Source organism: Phalacrocorax aristotelis, chromosome 9, assembly GCF_949628215.1.
Source record: "Phalacrocorax aristotelis chromosome 9, bGulAri2.1, whole genome shotgun sequence".
Lineage (NCBI taxonomy): Eukaryota > Metazoa > Chordata > Aves > Suliformes > Phalacrocoracidae > Phalacrocorax > Phalacrocorax aristotelis.
In genome coordinates, this window is record NC_134284.1 from 17311500 (window position 1) to 17332864 (window position 21365).

A 21365-nucleotide genomic window follows, 5' to 3' on the forward strand; every position below is an offset into this window, starting at 1 on the left:
AGTCTAGATTTTAGCAAGTATTAAATAAAATGTTTTCAGAAACACTTCCTTGAACAAAACTTCCATCTACTTGAAAATGTTTATTCGCTTTCATGTGTAAAATATTTATAGAAATGTTCACTTCAGAAATATTTGTTACATAAAATAGAATTTTCTTGTTTGGAGGTCATCTAGTCATGGAGTAAAAGTGTATTACCGGGGTGACACAGTCCTGTTCAAACAGTGAGTCATTGCCAGCAATATTTAAATCATTTATGAGCCAAACAGAACTTGAAATTTGTTTTCTTAAAGTTTTGACATAAATTTATGAATGATGAAGTAACTCACTCTGATCAAAGGTAGATAAAGATCATCCAAGCTGCTGTAAAATTACGTCTGTGATTAGGGGAAGTAAAAACCAATGACTGCTGAAGTAAAGTATAATACTAGTTCACAATCTTAATTCCTGACTGCTAATCTCCCACTCAAACGATACCCATGGTTAGGATGACACGTAGGATAACACATTCAGGACACTTGCAAGTTCTCACATGAATCAAGGTCTATCCTGAAAATAGTTTCCTTATTTTATTTAACTTTTCTAGCAGAAAATTTTTCAGAACTTCACTACAGATGCAGTTAAAATTTTACTGGTTTTTAGCTTAAATGTATTAATGGCCATATTAGTAATTTCTTCACTTTCTAATATTGCCTGCTAGAGCTCTTTCCCATTGCCTGCTAGCACTCTTCCCTTCATTTTACTAAATGCCTTTAAATGTTTTGTCAAAAGAAGTCTCTTTTGCATCTGTGATCTACTTCTTACATTGCAACAAACATTAATTATCCTCCCTTAGGTGAATAGCTAAAGAGACCAACATGGATGAGGTGGTTATAACAAATGTACTGTTGCTGTCGCATGATTGAGACTGTACACACCATCATTAAACTGCAGCAAATGTAGGAGGCTAATGCCCCCTTAGCTGTCTTGATAAATCCAGGTCTTGTCACCTCCACCAGTGACAAAGTAATACAACACTCCAGTTTGTTAAACTCCTGACCTTTCCTAAGGATGCCAGAGTACTTTTGCAATGTCCAAACCATTTAAAATGTACAGAAAGGGAGTCATCAATCAGCTTAAATAGACCATGCAACAGCCTCAAGTTAGTAATGTTGCCCACCAAATATTGTCTTGACTTAGAAATTATGTGTGAACAGTCTAGTGCCCATCCCTTTGAGACCTTCTTTGCAATAGGTCACACCTATGCATTTTTTTTTAAATCTAATAAATAGTCTGACTGTTTCTTTCCTTGATACATAACAATTTGAAGAACTAAAATAAGTTAGAGGGTAGAAGTAACAATGAAAAATGACACAGATAATTTCCTTGTCCATCAGGAAGATGTAAAATAATCACAGCTCAGCTACTGAGTGTTCATGGAAGGCTACATTTCATAGAAGACCTCCTTTGGCAGGACAGTATTTGGGACAAACCATGTTTTATGTAATCACCAAGAACTGCTCACAGTCTTTAATTTAGCAAAATTGGTTCATTTTGACACTGTCCAAAGGCAGCTTCAGAGGCTTCTACATGAGTTGATTATTTTTTTCACTCATGATAGATTCTCATACTGTCTGGTCAAGGCAAGACTCACTTGCATTGGACTATACTGCTAAAATACTATCCTGATACCATTCTTACAAATATGCAATTACTATCAGATATATTTTCCATAATACTATTAAAGTTCATTCTAATACCCAGACAGTTAATTAAAGATAACAAAATCAGGTGCATTTTTCTTGTATATTCCTTTGATTAATATGATCTCAATGATCCCTCATAATCAAAACAGTAAATATTCCTTTGAACAAACTTTTTATATGAAATTTGCATCAATTCTCATAAAGCAAAACAGTTTCATGAAGTGGTTTGATATATGAAAATTAATATAATGTTGAGCTTATTTTCTCCTTTATTTAAAATAGTTGAGGGTTTGGCATAAGAAATATTCATGCCTATAAGTTAAAATTAATTATAAAATCAGAAATTATGAAAACATGAATGGTTTTCATCATATTAAATGAGCGTTCACATCAGTGAAACACATTAAAATAATAGTCTACTATTTTAGCATCTTTCCCACTTATTTATGAAAAGATAACAATTTCCTCCTAGTCAGTCATTTTCAAGTATTCTCACAACTAAAAAGAATAAATTTTTAATTATCACAATTTTTGTAGACAATGTTGGTATTCATATTTTATTAAGCTAACGTTGACCAGAAAATCATATGGTCTTGTTTCTCTTCTGTGGGTGGACACATACAAAAGCATCATTACTGTCAGTACTTGATTTCTGCAATTAGTCACCGACAAAGATCTGGAAGCTATACAGACAGTAAAATTCAAATTCACAAGAAAATTAGAGTCCAAAGGGTGAGAGTATCACTAAGAAAACCACATAAAAACCTCTTTTGAGTAGTACAAACCATATAAAAATAAAGAATAGTGTAGGCCACATAGGTACTTGTAGCCTTTAGTGTTAATGGAGCAGAGCAAGAGAGAGTAAAAATTTAACACACCTCTCCTAACAGTAGAAGACATGTAGGAAATATCTCAGAAAGCAGTGACTAGTGACTTATACTCTATACTTTTGCAGGAAATCAGATTTCTACCCTGAAAACAATCTTTTAGAAAAAGAAGAAAATATTGGTATATTCCAGAATAGCGACAAGAAAATCACTCATTACGTGATTTAGATTCAAACCTCCCTTTATTAATAGATAAAGAAAAGTCAAGAGAGATAAAAAAAGAGATCCTTTCCTGAAGAACATTAAAAACCCATCTCTGATATAGGGAACTGAGATTAAGTCCTTGCTAAGTCAGACACAACAAAGATTTCAAAAAGTTTATCCCCTTCCAGGCTACTGACTTAACTGTCTCATCTGGACCGGATTATGATTTCCTGTTACCTTTAGAGCAAAAAAACCCATAACTTTCAGAACAGTCATGGCATTTCCTGCAAAGAAAGGTGTCTTTGAGAGGAATCACCACTTTCTGACAGCAAAATATACTGTCCCAAAAAACTTCAGCTATTAGTTGATCTCAATAATTATTTACTTCAATCACTTCAAAATTGAGATTTCTTTGGTTGTTTGTTGTTGGGGGTTTTCCATAGTGCATAATAAAGTAGTGCTTCACTAAAATAGGAGAAAATATCTTTAAAGTTTTGGGTATTAAATTTAGAAGACTAGATTGACCATTAGACTTTTCTGGCATGTTAGTACCTTCTGTAGCGATAAAGCCTTGAGCTGATCATGCCAGAAACAATATCTAATAAGAGGGTGAGGCTTGCAAGGTAATAATCTTTGATTATTTTGTTCTAATCAGGTTTGCTATATGGAGCATTGCACTGCTCACTTACCTGCTTTGAGAGGAGGACTCCACAAAAAGGGAAAACTAACAAACAAAATACAATATACATCTTGCATTCAAAAAAGCAGTTCCCAGGAACAGTTCTCAGTTAAGCCAAATGGAGACAGTCAAACGACTGAGAGAGTGACAATTAAAATTAAAATTTAAGGAAACGAGGTAAAGAAAGTTCAAAGAAGCAAGAAAGTAAATAACAATAAAGATAACTGTGATTAAAATTTAAAAATGGGAAAAATCAATGTATTTTTCTGTAGTTTGTATGGAAACTACATTTATCTCAATGATTCTGGACTCAGGTCTGCTCTAGGGAAGGTCTCACTGCATGCTATTCCTCAATCTTCACCCATCACTAGAGTTTTTCAAAGGAAAAGAAATAACAGATTGCTTCCTCGAGGGCCCTGAAAAGAAGGAGGTGAATCTCTCTGCTTTTCCTCCTGTGTAGTGGTTTGTGTGCTGATTGAAGTAGACATGAGGAAATTGGACCAAATGGTGGTGTTAAATCCATTAGCAAAATGACATGCCCGTGTGAAGAAAAAAAAAACCCAGAAATTTACCAGTTTGCACAAGGAAAAAAGGTACGACCAGGACACTTTGTGAGTTATTATCCTACCTAGTATTTCTTTAAAGTTCCACCGTAAGTAAAGACTTAGCACATGCTACAACTTGTGTTCTGAAGTTATTTAACAGGTACCCTTAAAACATCTTATAATTGGAATGTTACCTACTTGATAAATAGAACTGATTTAAACGAAAAAAAACCAAAAAACAATATTCTTTGACATGGATTTCTTTGTGAGCAACAGTATCTTAAATGCATAGTATGTGGTCATTTGTAACAGAAGAGACATTAAGGCATAGAAACTACTTCAACAGACCTCATTACTGAAAGAAATTTAAAGAAAGACCTGAACCTTTCAGTGCATATATTTCCAGAATTATTACACAATTCCAGAAATCTGTTTCTGGAATTAAAAGATATAGTTGCTGAGGTGGGAAGAGACTCATAAATACTACAGATTGCCTCACATTGGCTTACCTTCTCCAAAGCAGAAAATGTTGCAGTTTAAAGGAGTGCTTTAGAGTATCAGCCATAGGAAAATATTACTCTGAGTCTGACATTAGATTTGAAACTGCAACACTGAGGTCAAAGCAGGACAGATAGCCTGTGGTGTGCTCCATGGCCCAGAACCTTTTCTAAGTAGTTAGTTAAACCCTGTCTACTTGCTAAGCTGTGAGCTGGTGCATACCCGCATGCTGCTGGTCCCCTGGGGAGGAGGCTGCACACATTGACACCAAGGGAGTCACTAACAGTGGGCTGTACAAAGGGACCCTGCAGTCTGGGCGGTAAAGGTGGTGAAGGGGCTGTGAGTGCTGCGCATACTCTCTACCAGCCATGCAATATGAACATTGTCAAACAGAGCTATACAATAAAAGAAGTTTGGAAAACAAAATTCTTAGGATCTAGGAGCAAGAGAGAATAAAAAGATTTTGAATGGGGGTGGTGGGAGGTTAAAATACAAGAGCATAAGGATGGTATCTCCATCATTCTTAAAAAGGGGTTCCTCATCCTGCAAGACTGGCAGACTGACTCACGGTCCCCAAAGGACTCTTGCTGTGGTCTTTCCCACTGTAACAGCATTAACGCTCTCTCATTGCTGCTACAAAGGTAAGAGGCCTTGGTGCTTGACCAGAGCATCATCAACTCCTGTGATCACTCTTGGTCACCACGTTGTCAGCCACAGAGGCCTGTGTAACCCACACCATTGCAAGACACCGCAGCATGATTGTGGTTGGCGTATTGAGTGGCTGGTGTGGCAAGGAGAACTACAGCTGCTACAGTCACTCTTGCAATGTAAGCAGTAGAGGTGTGTTGCTGAAGAGCTCCTCAGGCTTGCTGGAAGCCAAATCCAGCTTTGGTCAGAGGTAAGAACAGGAGATTTGCTGTTCTTCTATCAGGTGCTCTCGCACCCTGCCAATGATTTTTGTTAGAATTATGCTTGGGTGCAAACTCTATGCCTGAGAGATTTGAGGTTATTTTTAAGAGTTTCTCCAGAAAATGCACCTTGTTCAGTTGTGCTCTCTTTCTCTATCACTAGCAGTTTCATATCTTACTGACACTTGACAGAGACTTCACAAAGAAATTGAATCCCTAAGAATTTAGTGAAAATAGGCAACCATGTAAAAGAAGAGACACTGCCTCTCCACTGATGAAAGGTTCTGACAATAATGTTATTGTAAGATACCAGAGAATCCATATGGGAGAAAGATATTATAAATGAAAGCCACAGAAAAGGACAACCCTTAAGTTCAGCTACTCTTGGAGCTACCTGTTATGTGTGACATTCTGGCTTGCAGTTAGGTCACTGTAGTGTAGAAAGAAGCAGAGGCATTGCATTTTGCAGGATTTCTCTAGAACTTGACACTTGACCGAACTGCACTTTTTGGCAACTTACAGTGTAAATGATCTCCTAACATGAGCTCACCCCATGCTGTCTCAGTCCTGTTACTAGCAATTGCCATTAAAAGGAATAAGGTGATTGCTGAGGCTGAGTGTAATGTGGTGTAAAACATTCTTGTTATTATAATGCTGGTTTTGAGGTTACAGCTTAAAAGTCTTTGGCAGAGAGCCTCATGTGGTGCATAAACAAAATGTAGTATTCCTAGAAAACACAGAATGTCTGCTGTCAGAATCAGCCTATCAATACATGAACAAAAATGAGGTAGGCATAATTCAAAACAACCTGTCATCTATTGTACAGTAATGCTGCAGTATCCCACAGAATCTATGAAATAGCACAGCTGACAAAAAGAGGGGTTTCACACAATGAAAAAGGGCTATTTCATTACATTTACTATTCTCTGTAGAGGATATTATATAGTAGAGGTATGATTATGCACAGGGACTGTGGAGAAGGTGATCTACACATGCCAGATTGCCCTGCAGTAATTTGTTTATGCATCTACACCTAAAACATATAATAGCTGATGCTGGAAGAGAAATGCTAGCTGCAAAGGGTTACTTTCTCAGAAAGTTTTACAGCATTCATCAAAGATTGTCCAAGACTGAACCTTCCAGGTCATTCTTTCAACTCAAAAATGTTCTTGCATATTATATAGCACTCATACCTGTGGCACTAAAGGGAGTAAGCATATTGCTTCTCTGCACAGAGAGTGTATGATGATTTTTTTTTTCTACACAAGCAGAGTTAATTTTACTATAGTGATTTATTGTTGCCTTGCCTGTTATGTGCATTCTGTCTTGGAGGCTTGGCATGCTCCACAGATCATCTGTACTTGAGAAGCTCTTGTATACAGGAGATTAAGATGGTGAGTCATGAATTATAGTCCCTCACTCGCTCCAAGTGTGATATGATTTCCAATTTTATCTAAAAAGTACAGTTTGATTTGGAAGAAGAAATGCAAAAATGCATTCAAAAAGTGAGAAAATGTCCTCTTCATATCAAGTTAGACAGTGACTATAATTTCAGAAGAAAATAAAGAAATTACGACAGAAGGATTCAAAACCCCGTAGCAATACCCATGTGTATAGTACCATACAATTCCAAGCTGAGCCATTAGTGCCACCTGAGGCAGACTTGAAGCACAGTGCAAGCATTTACTGCGTGATGCTTTCAGTTAAGCATAAGAGGCCCATTAATATATAAATATATATGAAAAAATAGGCAAAACCCAAAAAAACCCCAACCACCCATAGGTTTTCCTTAGCTGTCATAAACCCTCCTGACATAATCATATCAATGAAAATTATGGTAGTCCAGTGAGTTTCAGGCAGATGACGTAGATAGTACAGTACCCAGCCTTCACTAAGGAGATGCTTTATTGATGTTTGGCAGTGTAGGAAGCATGCCTGATAGCAACATCAGTCTGAATTTTCCTGAAGTCAGGAGAATCTCCAGTAGAACTATGAGAATTTTACCTTTGCAACACACATATGCACACACACCCCACAAGACAGAAGTATGCAGATGGCTACAATTATCTTATTGTCTGAAATTTGAATATCGTGTCAACCGGAGTGGAAAACCACAATCATTTTCCAGGGTCTGGATACAATTTATCAACTGAACTTCAAAGTTACCTTTGGACTTTGAATTCTGCTTGCTATTAAGTAGACAAGAATGTAATAGTTTAAATGTAACAATTTTCCCCTTAAATAAAGACCAAGTGTCTGAAATCATCCTTCATTCCTACCTTCTTGGTTTTTTAATCCTCTCACACATGCACGTACTCAGTACTCCTTAAGTTTGCACATATTTAATTATTAGAGGCACCTAGGTTATAAAGAGGTCAGCTGAAGCTGATTGATAGGATGTTTTAAGGCTAGATTGCACCATTATACTCATCTTGTTGAGAAGCAGTGTGCTTGCCATCCCAAAGACGGGTCAAAGGCTCCCAGCAGAAAGAAAACTCTCTCCAAGCTGGTATGTTGTTTTATTCCTCATTAAGCCAGTTCATAACAACACATGCAACAATCCTGCACCTTTCCAGTACCAGCTTGACTTGAGAACAGTAAGATAATACAGGTCTCTTACCAAAAATGGACCTTGTTTTAGATTTCCTGTTCTCAAAGTTTTATCTGAAACCATAATATTTAGAAATCCAATTAATTACTTCAGTGAGAAACGTTAGACCTTCCCATGAGCATTCCCAATGCTGTTTGAAATGCTGTTATTTTACACCTAGTGGTCTCCTGTGATCTGTTACTTTTAGGGGTTGCCACCTTACTCTTTGCATTGTGTGTGCAGGTGTGTTCAGAAAAAAACCATTTAATGTAGCTGTGCAAATGGTGTATTCAAAGGGAAGAAAGTTAAGGAAGTAGCAAGAAAATAAATTTGCAAGATAAACGGTGGGATTTGCAGTCCCTTCACTTTAGGTCACAAACAGGATATAAGTTTGCTATCTTGCTCTTTAGATATACATGTCTGCCTTTGAAAGGCTCAGCCCTGTGACTTCCCATTTATAGCTGACAACCATTAATAATTGACTGGTTAATTCTCCATCCAGACCTTAGAAAATTATGTAAGCTTTCAGGATATTTTATGCATTTGAGTATATTTATATGAACAAATGTACTCACAGAAAAGAGTATTTTTGTCTCAAAAAATCTGTGGATGTATATTTAGGAAGTCAAATGTCTGTTATTAGGTTTTCATTACTTCATGTCAAATGGGATTGAATTAATATCTCCAAACATAGCCCAAATCTACTGGATTAAAGTATGCTTGGTAGTAACAGACAGTTGAAAGAGTCTATGCAGGTTTATATGTTCCAGGTTTGCCCCATGCAGTTTTTAGTCTAACTCCCAGAGCATTATTCATTTTGTAGCTGCTGTTAGCTGTTAATAGTGATCATATAAGTATACATGTCTTGGAGATAGCTAGTCAGATTAACCCACCTAGTCAGCTGAAAGCCAGGGATGAAGTCCATAGCTGTCTACTCCTACTGACAATTGAATAGATTCCTTTAGATTCATTTTTGTTCCCTATAAAAATGTAAAAATATAAGGTGTTGATAATAAAGTGATATTGCATGTAACTTTTTAACACGCAGTAGCACAGAGGCTGGGTAATTGTCATATCTAAAGGAATGAGGTTTTAATACAATTCTGCAGTACAGGATAACCACCCAAGAAATACGTTCCAGCAGAATTTTCATATCCCTGCAGATTCTGAAGAAAAACTGTTACTTAATTTGTCTACAATCTATATTTCTCTGACATTTTTTCCAGGTGCAATTAGAAGTCACAAGACCTAGTCCAGAAATCAAAAAACATGGACTTGTTTGTAATTACTTTTTGTAATTAAGTCAGACCACCATTGTGTGTGGCCAGGAATAGACCCTTTCCATAACAGAAATGGTCTCCAAGCCCAGATAATTTGATTCTGACTATACATTCGGGAAGACTGATATGGTTTTATGTTAAGACTGTGTGTATTTGCGAATGGAAAGAATACTAATAAAATATTTGTACCAGTTATTCAAGATACAGCTAGTTCTAAAATACAAAAATTCTCTGTGAACCAAAGAGAATTAATTTGAAAAATATTCCTCAGTCATAACTCACACAGGGAAATAAAAATCCATGCAAAGATATCACATGAGCTCATTTTCTTTGTATGTTTCCATAAAATTTAGCAAGTTAAATCATGGCTATATCTTATCCCCCTGCTCACCACTGACTTCCATTTAAAGCTGGAGAGAGTAATTTTCAAAAATATTTAGATAAAGACAATGTATCCTTCAACCTCAGAAAACGACAGGCAATTTTATTACCTCATAAATATCACTGGTTAATATGTGAACTTAATTAGACCTCTGTTAGTTTTAACTTTCACTTTAAGTAGAAAAGTATGTTGAAATTCAACAACAAACAATGGAGAGCGCTTAAGACATTTATGAAATCAGCCAACATTAACTGCTTTTTATTACCACAGTGGCATTGCAGTCAAAATTTACATAATCTGGGTCATAACACCTCACCACTGTCTGCTGATCTGCAACTTACAGATCAGTAATTGAGACTGCAGAAAATTGATGCACACTTTTTCTTTAACTTGTGGATTTTTCCTTGTCTTAGTGCTAGTAAAAATGATGGGCAATGTTATACACCAATAGCTGGTGTTACCTAGTAATTTCTGAGTTTATTCTCCCTTCCCTGTTCTCTCTTAAGCAATGCTAATCAGTGTCAAAAATGAAACTTGCTAAATGTGGCAAATTGGAATGGATAAGAGAAATAATCAGTTGTTTATCTTTATTTCCCTTCTCAAAAGACAACAGAACAGAAAGCTACTGATTTCCAATCTACATGCTAGATAGTGACTCCCTGAAAACTCAGTGCTTAGCTGGTAAACTGGCAATGCTGGCTAAGTTAAGGAATGTGTTTACCAAGGTACACGACCTGCATTTAACATGTTAGCCCTATGTATTCAGACAGAACTCCTGGCTTCTCTGAACACTTCCTTCTTGCAGTCATCCCCACTTGGCAACCATGAGACCGTTACTCCATTAGGAAACAGGTTTTGATTCACAGGGAGATACCCTACCCTCCAGATTCCAAAGCTGGGCTGAAGAAGCACCAACCTTGTGGTTCCTTTGATGGGGCTTTCTATATGCCAGCAGACCTTTATGGCTGGTTGGATGAATATACATTCTTTTATTCCTTACCACAAAGGTGCATAAAACAGATTAAATCATGCCTACAGAGTATAACAGTATCAACAGTTACAGCGACTGCGAGTTGGGTCTCAAGCAACAAAATTAGTTATATTTTCAGTAGGTCAAGCTGTCTTGTGCTCAGAATGAAAAAGCACCATTTTCCCGATGAAGAGAAACCATTCTGACAAAACAAAGAAGTCTAAGAGGCTTTTAAAATGAAAGCAAACTACAGAACTCTACAACTATATACAAGTGCTTGACAATGTCCCTCCCATTAAAAGGTAATTTAATGTATGTTCAGTTAATAATGAAATCTGTGCTAACACAGCAAAACTGGTGAACTGATAACTGCAGTTCTCTGTTTTCTGCAGCCATTCTGTGTGTGTTGAGATGTGTTTGCATTCACTGTTCTCAGCATGGAGAATATCACATGTATATCCAGCCCAAGAAGCATGTTTGCTTGTCATGTATGACTACCCTACGGATGTTTAAAGATGTAACATAAACAAATTAATCATATCTGGTTAGGTCTGATAAGCCACAACTTAACTTCTTTTTAATTAATTTTCTGCTTTTAAGATTTTTTGAAAGAAACAGTTTCAGATCTGAGTTACAGAAATAAGGACTATTTAGAAAGTGTCATTAACTAATTGCAGTAGTCTACCAGTTTGAGAGCAATCTCCTATTTGTTGTAAACAAAAAAAGGTAGGCCATTCCAAAGCATTTGCAATGTCAAAACAGTGTTTACATATCTCCAATTACATTTGCTAAGAAAAAACTTGTAGGCACTGATTGTACTGAAACCTGTCATAGATTATCTGGATCAACAGTTCTCAACATTTTTAGCACTACTACAGTCCATGCAGCATTTTTGTGTGCTACATGTAGGGTTGACTTTACTGTGTCTAATCCCACCACAGAGCTGGGATGCGGCAGGTGCAGAGAAATACTGCCACTTTTAATAATCAGTATGTATTCTGTGTGGATCTAGGCTTTTATGTCTACAGAAGAGATAATCATTCAGCACTCTATTGGCCATGCAAAGCACAGCAGTAAGGGTTGGCTTTTTTCCACTGACAACAAAGTAAGCTTTTTTTTCATTTGACAGTGCCTGCTGTACCCATGTATGCATTTCTATATATGCATAAGAGAGCACGCAGATTTCTAAGAGATTAATGAATTCTAATGTACTGTATTATTAAAACTGCATCTCTCAGACATTATGTCTGTTTCATATGCTTCAAAGCAAAACATAGTATAAAATTCAGTATCCCCTTTCACACAGTTACACAGAATAAATGTGTTGATTAACCAGTGCATAAATGAAATTCATTCTGTTGTGGTGTGGCCACGGACAATAGCTTTATAGCAATGATTCATGCAACTTAAAACAAAACAAAACCAGACCAAAAACCACACACAAAAGAGAGGTGGATTATTCTTTTAATTAAAATTTTCCAGCCTCATTTAAAATAAGGAACCCTAGAGATGCTTTCTTAAAAGAGGTCTTTGTATATTCCATGCCACAGTCTTAATATGAAGGATTTCAGATTTATTTTCCATCTGGAGTAGACACTGCCTCATGATCCCTGAGCTCACCAGAGTCACCTGAAAAAATCTGAGAAGTTAAAAGATCCCAGAGGGTGCCCCTCTTTGGATTTGCATTTATTAATATAACACTTGGAGAAAAAAATTCAAACATGTTTACACGTGGTATCAAAGTATCTGAGATACAGATCCTTAGTTCTGCTGTCTGCTTTCCCAAGGGTACTGTTACGTTTCAGTTTTCAGGCCTTGCCACTCAATGTCAGGCTCTTAAACTAACTAGAAGGGGTTTAGAGAGTGACAGCAGGCTGAAAATAACATTGTACATCTCCTACAGCTTTTTAAGAACTGATAAAGCTACTGTTTTAACAACCTTATTACTCCTATGGTCATCAAATATGGAAAACCATGAAGGTTTTTAAAACTACCCTAACTCTTCCGGGAAGTGTCCATTAAAAATACTGTACTTGCTTTCTTATTTCCTTTAGTTAAATTCCTTAAAGAATTATCAGCTGATATTTTTGCTTGGCTGAAGGCATCCAGAACTTTTTTTAGGTGAGAACTGATTTAATTTCTTTTCTGGACAGAGTGGGGAATTTTTGTACTGAATATTCAGTAGCTGCATGCCTTTTCTTCACTTTTACCAAAGTCCAAAATTCCTTAAAGGAAACAAAGTTATAATTGCATAACAGAGGGGCGGTTAGTAGGCATAAACATGCTGAAGAAACATAACCAAAAAACCCAGACCTGACAAGACTCTGAGATTTTGATCTCTTCTCAGGTTGTTTATACCAGTATAAATTAATAAGAATTCTACAGATTCCTGTGGACTTTAGGTGACATAAAAGAAACGTTACATTAAAGAGTGTCTAAATATTTTGTTTAAAGTAACTAACTCCTGAACTGGAGTTAAAAGTGGGTGACCACTGAAAAGATCATTCATTCATTCATTCATTCATTCATTCATTCATTCATCTTCACTGTTCATTATATAAAAGAATGTTTGGTTCCCACAAATATTTATGGCATGACTGGTCTTGAAATATTCTTGTTATTCTCTGTTCAAGAAAGGGCTTAGTGGATTTTTCCTGTGTGCTCAGCTGAATCCCCAGGTCAGTAATGCTGCCACCCACAAAGTCCTTTCACCTCTGTGGAATCAGTCAGGTCAGCTCAGGTTCTCTCCTGACCTTAAGAGCTGAAACCATGGCTATTTCCTCACTCTTCCCTGCCCAAAGACAAAGGTTGTGTATTGCAATGGAAAGGTGTTTAGTAGCAGTCACACCTTCATAGGCATCGTGTTCTTTGTAGTCCTTTTTACAGGTAGAAGGAAAACCCTGGTGAGCAGTGGCAACTCTTAGTATGAAACTTTTCCCTCCAGTCATTCATGCCTTCAAAGAGAAGTTGCTGATATGCTGTCCCTGAGATTAATTAGGCATAGTTTACATATTTACATATTAAAAAGGACCGCTGTACTTTTATCAGATAGGGGTTCAAATACTTGTTCCACATAAAAATGTATCATAGAATCATAGAATGGTTTAGGTTGGAAGGGACCTTTTGAGGTCATCTAGTCCAACCCCCCCTGCAGTGAGCAGGGACATCTTCAACTACATCAGGTTGCTCAGAGCCCCGTCGAGCCTGACCTTGAAGGTTTCCAGGCATGGGGCATCTACCACCTCTCTGGGCAACCTGTGCCAGTGTTTCACCACCCTCATCATAAATTTTTTTTTCCTTATATCCAGCCTAAATCTACCCCCCTTTAGTTTAAAACCATTACCCCTTGTCCTGTCACAACAGGTCTTGCTGAAGAGGTTGCCCCCATCTTTCCTATAGCTCCACTTTAAGTACTGGAAGACCGCAATAATGTCTCCACACAGCCTTCTCTTCTCCAGGCTGAACAACCCCAACTCCCTCAGCCTTTCTTCATAGGAGAGGTATAAACATTTATATTTCAGATTTATGTGTATTTTTTTATTTTTCATACTTTATATTTTGTATTTTTTTGTAAGTATAATGACCTTCAGATCTGAAGTGGGAAACTATTTAGCCTTATGCTTAATCCAATCTTTCCTACAGGTGAGCAGAAGTTATTTCTGGAACTCTTGCTCCTGGCTTATTCATATACAATACTCTACTATATTTCCTATCCTCTCAAATGATTTTCCAGATTTTCTGGCCCTCAGCAGTATTGTTTTAATGCTCTATTGGCAAATCCTTCTCAGATGGCTCCTTATGTTTCTAATTATTTAAAATAAGGAATTTATTTTCTTGTAAAAATTATCCTGTATGTCCAGTGATATGCTGTTAATAAAGATGCATCTTACTCTTCAATTTTAAAAGTAACATTGTTTGTTGTCCACGATTACCATGAACTAAACTGAAAGATACTTTACGTTTACTGATAATGCCTAGAGAATGTCTGAATGCATATAAAGTTATGTACTGTATGTTGTATGTACAGTTATGTATGTTATGTACACATATATGTGTGTGTATATATACACAATAATACATTATTATGTACAGAGGCCTAGTTCTAGTTAACTCAGGCTAAAATCAAAGGTAACTATACAGAAGACTAGTACACATAGTCCTAGTGTTATTATACTGACCTACAGTAGAAGAGCAATTAAAATAAAATAGGGGGTGGGGGGGATAAATATTATGCAGTGCATTTCAGATACGTAGCCTTTTATCATTACATTGTTTTCTGATTGGTTTTGATTCTGCATTCCATTTAGCTGGGTTCCTAAACAAAGTGCACCTTGACTATAATAGCATAAAGAATTCATCTATGCAATAGAAACGACATGAAGTACCTTGGTGCATGTCTTTGAAGATATATGATCCCAGACACATCTTGGATGGATCAGCAAATTTTCAGTAGAATAACAGAAGTAGTCATATGGAGGCACTATCTTATCCGTTACTGGTTCAAATTTGGCTAAGTCATACCTAATGGCTAAAATTTCATGACTATCTGATGTGATCTGTTCAAAGCCTTCCACGTAATTTGTTGCTGATTGCAATCCAGGTCCCAGTGGAGCTGTGTCCAAGTCACAACACACATCACTTTAATTGACACTAAGTGTCACTTTCCTTGGCAGATGTGAATGGAAGGTCAAGGATTAACTACAGCATGGAGATTGAATTCCTTTCACAAGAAACAGTCCTGACAGAGGATACTTTCAGTGCTGCAGGGAAAGTCTTGTCTTTTGGCTTTTGTGAATGAATAGAGCATTTACGTCAATGACATGTTGATGTTCAGCATGTGGTTCTTCCCACAATAGAGTACGTTTTAGGAGATAAAATAACCTGTCCTCATGTACACAATGATATCTTCTGATTTTGAATCACTGTTTTGCTAACTGAGGTGCTTCACCAAAAACTGGTTTCTCAGTTGTTTGTTCCAAATGTTTTCTCTGAAATATATGTTTATTATTTTTTCTCATTACCAGAATCTGGGAAGTCACACCGTGGAGATTATCGCAGTACACTTACACTGTTTTTATACTTTCTTCTAAACATGTACTAAACTGAAGAGATGTTCCTGAGTTTGAAGATCTAATGCATATGTTTTCACATTCTTTATAAATTAATATGTTTTGCAATTTACTTAATGATTAGCCAAGCTGTTACCATTTTCTCAAAAAAGTAACATAAACTAAAGAATTAAGAAATCAGAAGTCAGGAATCATGAGATATCATTAAAATTGTGATATTTTGAAAGAAAAGACACAATTTCTTTTTATTATTATTCTTTTTAATTGGCTTTTGGTGTCCCTGCCTTTCTGACATACTGGGTCATCTTTCCAAATATTTTTTCCTCTTTGTGAATATCAGACACGAATCCATTATTTCAAATGAGTTGTTTTTGCAGTTTATTCCTGTGCCTGAAGATTACAGGTCACTAGGAAATCAGCGATCACCAAATAAAATAATAAAAATTGCCACCCATTGCTCCCAAAGTTATGGTAAGGATACTACAGAAACATATTTTAACTATTGGCTTTTTCTAACTGGCTACTTTTTGTTGTTGTCTGTTAATTGCCATGGGTCATGTAAGTTCCCGGAATATGGTTTCTGCCTCCTGATAAGATGATTTAAGCAAAACACATCCTTGAATAAAATTACTTGAACATTTAGATGTGAGAAATTATTCATTCAAGAGGTAAACTATAACATTTTTATAGTAGTCCTGTTCAGAGAATCACACTAGTGTATGTATATATTTATCTGCATGTCTGCTGATTCTTTTGCTTTCTGCCCAACCCTCAGCTCTCTCTTGCCTTCCCACTTGTGACTTTCAGACAAAGGTAGCAGCTTGATAGATTTTCCAGTTCTTTACCTTTTGCCTGAAAGCCTGACACTGCCGTACAACATACAAGTTTTCACGGGGTGTGTGTTTCAGCAAAATGGAGGCTTTTTTTTCACTTGGATAGTCACAAACAAATTGTCATGTACATGCTCCACTGGAAACTGAGACAGCTGCAGGTAAAACATGGTCTTATTCCTCCTGATTTCTGTAATCATAGGACTTCATGAAAATGTGTGTTGGGAGGGTAAAGGGGAAGAGGGGGAACTCAGGGAAGATGCAGGAAGAAAAGTTTCCTCTTTCAAAGTTTGGAGCAGGAAGGTAGGCCATTTCCCAACCTTTCCCTTCACAGTTTGATAGAAACCTGCACCTGTGTGCCCACCACAGTATGTATTTTGGAAATACTCCTATGTACCTGATTGCTAGTGTTTATAAGAGATATGTATGGCTCATGCTTCTGAAATCCACACCTCAGAAGAACTAATAAGGTTCAAAATTTCTAACTCTTGTAGTCAATGTAGTACTTCAGCATACCTATCAGACAGTGTAAATGTGGTATGTATTTTAGTAGCCAATGCTCTGATGTTGGACACAAATCATCAATTCACTGTGAAAGGACTCTGCACACAATGATCCTTAACATGAGCTGGAATTAATGACCTTCTTGGCTTACAGAGGTTAAAGATGTTTCAGAGGTTTTAAGAGATACCCGAACTTTTTCTGCTACCCCAAATGTCCAGTTTTTGTTTTCAGAGAGAGAAAATTAACTTTCTGCATTCTTATCCATTGCCATAGTAGTATTAGGTGAATTAACCTTTTGATTGTCTAAAGTATCTCAGTGTGTAAGCTATGAGAATGAAACCTTAACTTCTTTATGTTCCCCATGCAGAAAAGCAACTGCTAACAAACCATTTTACACTAAATCTCAGAATAAGGTGACTCTTACCTGAATTTCTACTTTCTGTTTAATATTAGTAAAATCGTTGGCAATCTTTGTCAAACAGTTGTTGGACTTCTTTCAGCTATTACTTATGATGTTGCTATTATGTTTCATGCAATATGGTTCACAATTTAATTAATTTAATTCATTTTGGTCCTTTTCAACAAAAATAGGTCAGTGATTTGAAATCTTATGCAGTAAGAGGTAGCACTGGCCTAAAATACAGGAAAGATGAATTCTGTTAGAAACTCCAAGTAAATAACTTCTTTCTTTGTGTCCCATCCCCCCTTCTATCATTTGTATAACTTTGTCTGATTTATAAAGTCACTTAGGCAGATACTCTATTATGTTGTGAGTATGCATCGTAGAGCAAATAGGGGTCCTCATGTTGCTTGGATAATGCAATAACAGTAGAAACAATAGCAACACTAAAAAGGGAGAAAATATCCACACAAAACCTTTCAAATTGGCAGTGTAGGGCAGAAAATCATGCTACTTTCTCACAGACCACTGCAGTTTTGGGAGTGTTTGATTTGTCTGTGAATTTACAAAACTTTACTCTGGGGACTGTAAATCCCTTTTCTAGGTGCTTTGCACCTGCTTATCACCTAACACCTTCTCTTTAAATTGCTTGCTGCTCTGAGTACCCTGGGTCAAATAAATTCCTGATGTAATGCCACTAAAGTAAAAGAAATTATATCCAAGTTGAACTTGGGACGTTTTGTTTGTTTATCATATAATATTCCCTCTGTATTGGGTCTGGCTAAGATGGAGTTAGTTTTCCCCATAGCAGCCCTCATAGTGCTGTGCTTTGTATTGATAATTAGAAAGGTGTTGATAACACACCAGTGTTTTGGCTGCTGCTGAAGAGTGCTCACACAGCATCAAGGCTGTCTCTCCAACAAATTACAATTACAATCAAATTATAAATTTTAACTGTTGATCTGTAGGCATGTTAGAGACTGAATTTTAGTGAATACCTCTTAAAATCTAAACTCCAAATTCTTTACCTAGTTTGCTCATCTTTTTTTTTTTTTTTTTGTGAAAATGTTTATACACATGAAAACTTAAGAAGTTTGCAAGAATCTATAGTTTCATCAGCTCTTCCACAGAAAATTATGGGCTTCTTGTTAGGTCTCCTACTCCTTGGTTTTCTGTGTTGCACTGTGCTGTGCTGCTTGCTAAGCAGGACTCAGCCTCTTTGAGAAAGACATCTGGTACCCTGTGAATTTCAGCCAGAGCCCTCAGGACATCTAGTTTCCACAATAAGTAGAAAAGGACAGCTGCTTGGTCTACAGGCAACTCAGGAAGCCCCCCTCTCTCTTTTTTTTTAATGGAAAAAAAAAATCAGCTCCCACAGTTTCTAAATAAAATTTTAGAAGGGGAGGGTTTGAAATGCTGAGGATTAATTTCAATTTAGAGGACTTTATGCTTAGTTGAAGATTTTCTGTGCTACAGATTGCCAGAAGATGAACATCCTTAAACCATCCCCAGAGACTTTGAAACATGTAATTCCAAGTGTTTATATTTTTGTAACATACTTTATTATAGTCTTTTTTTCATAGTACTGTCCAGAAGAAATAGCACTATTTTGTTATTACCTTAAGTTTGAAGTTCAGTATCATGCAATTTCAATAGACAAACTTTGTTGTATTATGAAATCGAGTATTTTTGTTTCTCATCACTGTAGTATCTCACTGCATAAGGTAGAGAAAGGGAGAAAACTGAAATAGTTTTCTATTTTTTGTATTATTTTATATTCCTTCTGTTTCAACACCAGTGCCACCATTCAGTGTTTTTCTTTCATGTTTGTACTATTGTAATTTAAATCCTTGCAGTAAAAAATTATTCTAGGAAGACACCTGGACACTGTCATGTAAATAATATGCCTTTCTTGCTTTTTTTGATACCAGCAAACCTGTACTATTCAAAACACCCTGCGGTCCATTACTCTTGAGATGTGCATGAATTCCACTCCATCCTTCTGGCTGGTTGAAATGAGACTCCATGTGAGGAAATCTCCTCTCTAATTCCCACACTTACGCAGAATGTGAAATGGGAATTTGAGCTCTTCCTGGCCCACCCTGCTCATGCTGTTCCTCATAAATTCTGTTGTTATTTCTAGGCCAATTGTTGTAATTATGTTTTCATTGGCCTTCTTCATTTATGTTTTGTCTCCAGATAGCCCTCAATTTGGCCTGTTAGCTTAGTTTCTCGTGTAAAAAGAGAATATTACACTGGTTTTTTCCCTCAGTCAAATCTCCATAGACTTCTTTATCAACAGATAGACCCTAAGAGTCTACTTTCGGGATATTTCATATCTCAACCAATTCATTATATGAGAGAACCCTTTCAGAGATCTAATTTTTCACTTCTACCAATTCATTGTTATGTGCTGTGATATATTGACTTGAGATATAACATCAATACTTTGTCAACCTTTAATAAATTTAAAAATATCTACATCTCAATGTTGTACTCATGAACCCTCCTCAGTGTGCCAACTTTCAATATGATGCTAAGGCTGCTTTGCATTGCAGTTGGACAGCAATATCCTATGGAAGGATAAGAAGGCTAGCTTTTGCAGAATGTAGGTTTTCATGTGACATTATTCTGAGAAACATTAATGCTGTTCACTTGAGAGAAACCATTCCTCTAATCAACATCTGTGTCATTTCAAGGTTTTGTATGATTTTTTTCTTTTTTCAGCTGTTGGCAAAAAAAGGAAGGGTTTGAGTTACAAAGTTTCCTTCATCAGTTACTACAAGCCTGAAAATCCAAGATCCAGGAAGGAATGATTTTCATGTACTGATAATATTTTAACTCTGTAATTTAAAGTGACCTTATAATTAGGTTAAAAAGTATTTTCTGTTTTTATTTTTACCTATGGGCCTGAACAACAAGGTACTTTTTACTTTCTACTTAGATTACTTCTTACATATTCTACTGATTGGACTTTTCTACTCTTTTTCAATTTACAATGACTTTTTTTTTCCCTCAATGCAAATCCTCAGACCACACCCATAACAGTTCTCTTGACTTCTTGTGCTAAATTGCTATGTAGCTTTACTGCCTGCTGTTAAAATAACTGACAAATTTGACTCCAGAGATGCACTTCAGTGATACGGGATGGAATGTTCCCACAAACTGGATTTTATTGAGTCAGTCTACTATAAACTTGGCTCAGGAACTTGAAGGCAAATCAAAACTTTTCTTCACACAAGAAATAGCAAAACATAGGTAAAATAAGACAAATTTGTAAAGTAATAACAGAATTGTTTGGGAGGATTTTTTTTTTTTAACAAAATGCAAATCATTCTGTCTGACCAATATGTAAGTCAATAAGTCATTTGGGCATAGGTCTGCCATACATAATCTGCATCTTCATCAGAAAGTGTTCACCACAGTCAGCTATTCTGATCCATAAGATTATTTTTAATGCCACATTTTTCTTAATCACAGATAGTGAACAACTTTGAAATATTTTGTCTATTTATTCATTATGCGTTCTCAAAATTCATGTGCTTAAAGGACAATAACCAGTAATTGGATTATATGATCTTAAGAAGTCCCTCCTAAATTGTTCTGTGATTATTTTTAAGTAGAGAAAAATACCTAATTTTGAAAATTGTTTGGGAAAGAAAACTCAAAAATACTACCTGTCTGTGGTTATGTGCACACACTGACTGAAAAGTACAAGTGTTACTTGCAGTGTAGAAAAATGCAGCCATAGTCGACGAGTTATACATCCACAGTAATCCTGCCTGTAGAGAGAACTGAGGTGATTTCTGAACATAACTAGATTCTGCCCTATGATTGAATTGCCCTGCAGTTCTATGGCTTTAAAAAGGCAAACAGTATTGTGAGGAAACAAGCTATCCTAAAGCCAACTCTGCAATGTCCAAGGCCTTGCTTCCACTTGCTTATATGTATACCCTTATGGTGAATTGGAGAACGAAAGCCCAGGGGAGGACTGGT